A 5,068-nucleotide genomic window follows, 5' to 3' on the forward strand; every position below is an offset into this window, starting at 1 on the left:
GGTATTTATGACGTAACCGGCCTCTATGAATTGGCGGTTAGCGAAATGGGCCCTTCTCTTGTCCCAATACGATTTGCACTTCAAGCAGCAGAAGTCGATAAAAGGACAGGCGATTTGTGATCTTTTGGCGGCAAACCCGACAACGGATACGGCAGAAGTATATGATGATTTGCCGGATGAAACCCACGAGGGTAACACTACGTCGCACCAACAAGTATGGCAATTATATTTCGATGGTGCTTCGAGGGCAGTTAATAGGGCAATAACCCCGGGAGGTTCTACAGTTTCCTTCGGAGTTGGAGTTGTCTTAATTTCCCTGCGGAAGCATGTGTTGCCTCGGGCTTATTCACTGACTAGTCCGTGTTCCAATAACGTAGCCGAGTACAACGCGCTTCTCATTGGACTCAGTTTCGCCAAAGAGCTGGGGGTCGAATATCTCGAAGCTTTTGGGGATTCTCAATTGATAGTCAACCAAGTCCGTGGAGAGTATGAAGTCAGGAACCAAGACCTGATCCCGTACCACCAGGAGGCCATCAAAATAGCAGATTCTTTTGAAGAATTCTTTATTGAATACATCACTCGTCTCCAGAACGCTTATGCGGATGTCCCGAAACTGAGCTGTTAGTCACAGTAAGGACGCATCAACTTTGCATACCCATATACGATATGGATGTTGAAGAGGAAGACGACAGAAACATAGACGCCAAGGAGGTGAATTCAACTCAAATTGGGTCTGAGTCCCGAGATTGGCGTTTTCCTATCATTGACTACGTCCAATATGGTATTTTGCCAGAGGATGTAAAAGAAAAAGAATCTATTCGCCGAAGAGCACCACGGTTCTTTTACAATATCGAGACCCGTACGTTATACCGCCGGGGGTATGACGATTTGCTCCTCCGATGCCTTTCGAACGGTACGATGGTTTGTTACTCCGATGCCTTTCGAACAAAGAAGCAGAAGAAGTTCTTAAGGAAGCACACGAAGGAGAATGCGGTGCGCATCAGCCCGGTCCCAAACTGTATGATCGCATTAGGAGAATGGGATATTTTTGGCCAACAATGGTTCGTGACGCAATCGAATACGCCCGAGAGTGTCATGCTTGTCAAATACATGCAAATTATATGCATCAGCCACCAGAACATTTACACACGTCAACCACGTCTTGGCCGTTCGAGACATGGGGTATGGACATTGTCGGTCCTATTTTTCCCCCTTCAGTCAAAGGTGATCGATTCATTCTCGCAATCACGGATTACTTTTCAAAGTGAGCTGAAGCGATTCCGCTTAGAGAAGTGAAGACGAACAACGTCATCAATTTCATCAAGCATCATATCATATACCGACACGGCGTGCCAAGACGGATCATTCATGACAACGGTCCACAGTTCATAAGCAACGCCTTCATCAGGTTTTGTGACAAATTCAAAATTGAAGATGTTTCGTCAACAGCTTATTATCCCGCTGCGAATGGATTAGCTGAGGCGTTCAACAAGACGATCATTAAGATCCTGTCAAAGCTCGTGAAGACCAATAAACGAGACTGGGACGATAAACTCGGTGAAGCACTCTGGGCTTATCGCACCACCATACGCACTCCTACGGGAGCTACTCCGTACTCGTTAGTATATGGATGCGAAGCGGTGCTACCTTTGGAAATTCAAATTCCCTCCCTTCGGATCGCTCTCGCAACGGAGATGACGACCGAAGAACAACATCAGAAGCGTCTCGAAGAGCTCGAGAGGCTGGATGAAAAGCGCTTGGAAGCTCAACAACACATCGAGTTCTACCAAGCTAGGATGTCCAGGGCTTTTGACAAAAGAGTCCGCCGAAGAAGCTTCAAGGAAGGAGATCTGGTCCTCGCTGCTCGCCGACCAATAATTCTCACCTCCAAGAAGAAAGGTAAATTCGAACCCAAATGGGAAGGACCGTTTGTGATAGACACAGTCTACTCAAACGGCGCATATCGCCTGATTACCCAAGAAGGCGCCAGGCAATTAATGCCAATAAATGGGAAGTTCCTGAAAAAGTACTATCCCTAGTACATTCAGGATAACCCATTTACCGGGAAGTTCCTCGAAGAATATTACACTCAATATTCTCCAGAATATCTAGGGCTTTTAACAAAAGAGTCCGTCAAAGAAGCTTCAAGGAAGGAGATTTGGTCCTCGCTGCTCGCCGACCGATAATCCTCAACTCCAAGAAGAAAGGTAAATTTGAACCCAAATGGGAAGGACCGTTTGTGATAGACACAGTCTACTCAAACGGCGCATATCGCCTGATTACTCAAGAGGGCGCCAGGCAATTAATGCCAATAAATGGGAAGTTCCTGAAAAAGTACTATCCCTAGTACATTCAGGATAACTCATTTACCGGGAAGTTCCTTGAAGAATATTACACTTAATATTCTAGAGGATAACCCAAAATCATTTTCACTACCAAAATCCCTCACTGATCAATTTCAATTGACAGTGAGTCCACCAAAAATGTCTTTCTGGCCCTCTTGACTCTTTCCATGAACAAGAGGTCCACTTTCAGTTCAGAGTCCCCTTTCGATAAACGAAAAAACTCCGAAATTTCTTTTTATTTCGATAAACGAAAAACTCATCTTCTGATAACCAAGCCTATAAAAGGTAAGTTTATCTAGATTTTCCAGATTCTCGGAGTGGAGATCCCACTTCTAGTTTCTTTTGCGCTGGAAATAGAATATAAAATTCTTCCTTTCCAGAATCAGGGAATAGAATATAAAATTCTTCCTTTCTTGTTTTTCGGGTTCACCTTCACCCCAAAAGAAGACCAGAAAATAGAATATAAAATTCTTCCTTTCCCGCACCGATCTTTTCCAAAATTTGTCAATCTAGGATTCATCCTAGGAAGTTTATCCCGAATCCTAAGCAGGGATAAGTCTGCACCTAACACGCGTCGCCGGTTTAGTCTTTTTCCGTAGAAAAAGACACCAGAGTTCGATTCTGGGGTATTCTATCCTGAAACCTAAGCAAGGATAAGTCTGCGCCTAACACGCGCTGCCGGTTTAGTCTTTTTCCGTAGAAAAAGACACCAGAGTTCGATTCTGGGGTATTCTATCCTGAAACCTAAGCAAGGATAAGTCTGCGCTTAACCCGCGCTGCCGGTTAGTTCTTAACCGTTAAAAAGAATACCCGTCCGCATATTCAACATTGTGGTAGGTTGTTATTAATAACACCAAAATCCATGTCTTACACGCATGGGGAATTTCATCCTGAATCCTAAGAAAGGATATGCCGACGCCTAACACGCGTCGCCGGGTTAGTCTTTCGTCGTAGAAAAGAGACACCAGAATACCAGTCTGGGGTATTTTATCCCGAAGCCTAAGTAGGGATAAGTCAGCATCTAACACACGTTGCCGGGTAGCCTATTCCCGTGACAATGGCAAAGTCTACGTATTCGAAATCGTAGCACCAAGTCTAAGAGAATTCACTCTCTTAGCACAACGTCACATGAGGAACGGATTTAGACAATCCGCATGCTAGCCCGACTCAAACGGTAGTCGGTAAAGGCTAATCAAATCCGTTAAAGGCTGGGGGTTAGCCAAAAATCCTAAAGTCAACGCCTAACACGCGTCGCCGGGTAGTCTATTCCCGTGAAAAAGACGAAGTCTATGTATTCAGACAATCCGCATGCTAGCCTGACTTAAACGGAACGGATTTAGACAATCCGCATGCTAGCCTGACTTAAACGGTAGTCGGTAAAGGCTTATCAAACCCGTTGATGGCTGAGGGTTTGCCAAAAATCCTATAAATACGAGAGTCACTGACGCATCAGCTTCATTAGTTGGTCTCGTGACTTGAGCATCCAACGATATTCGTAACCATAGGGTCAACGCCGGACAACGCGTAACCCTAGGTCAACGCCAGTCAACGCGTTGCGATCAAAAAGTCAACGTACGACGTTCAAAACCCTAAGGTCAACACCGGATAACGCGTAACCCTAGGTCAACGCCAGTCAACGCGTTACGATCAAAAAGTTAATGTACGACGTTCGAAACTCTAGGGTTAACGCCGGTCAACGCGTAACCCTAGGTCAACGCCGATTAATGCGTTGCAATGAAAAAATCAATACTCCGAAAAGTATACGAGTATAAACTGCTCCTTAATACTCCAATAAGGTATACGAGTATAAACTGTTCCCTATTTTTGGTTGGGAAGTTCCTGGAGAATATTTTTCTAAAAAAATATTCTTAAGGATAACTCAACAACACTACGCTAAGACAACGCGTCGCATATATGGACTCAGCGCCAACTATCGATGGCCAGTTCTATGTTGAACCAACAAGCACGAGCTAAAGATCAGAAAATTAGGAATCGACTTCAAGTTCAGAATTCCGACAACGGTCAGACAATAAATGCAGCACCGGGACCCTTACAGACATTCGACAAAGCACCGAATAACCTAAAGGATTGAAGGAATCAAGAACAAAAGCCATTCCAAGGTCCCGTTATACCGACTGAAGGTTGGGACAATCATATCCAAAGTATTCCAGACTCTTCTATAAAAGAACAAGACTGAAATACTTTAGAGGGGGTATCTATAGGCGTATAAAACTGCTTATAGGTCCCTTAGCACAGCTCGGGACAAACCGACGAACCATCGGGTGACGTATCTAAACACGAACGTTAGTCCACAACACCGAAGCCAAGTGACACGCAACGAAGCGGATTAACGAGGCGACGAGGTTAACGAATCGTACGCAAGCAACGGAATGCATCCATTCGCGTGCGGAATCAAGCTAACGGCTCGGTGAGTCAACGAGTCATCCAACTACGGAACGGATTCGAACTCGAACACCGAATCGGTGAGTCAACGAGTCATCCAACTGTTGAACGGATTTGAACTCAATCACCGAAATGGATTTACTGCTATATCGGGATCCGGACTGCTAAATTAGGATTCAGATCAACGGCGAAGATCGGATAAGGCGATCGTCCACGTCAGAAAAGGCAGGAGTTCGAGAGGGATCGGATCTGAGATCTACGCGATTATCCTCCGGATCAAAGCTTGGCCTTTGATCCCGAGAAGGCTACTATTTCCTTGG

The sequence above is a fragment of the Asparagus officinalis genome, chromosome 8, assembly GCF_001876935.1.
Source record: "Asparagus officinalis chromosome 8, Aspof.V1, whole genome shotgun sequence".
Lineage (NCBI taxonomy): Eukaryota > Viridiplantae > Streptophyta > Magnoliopsida > Asparagales > Asparagaceae > Asparagus > Asparagus officinalis.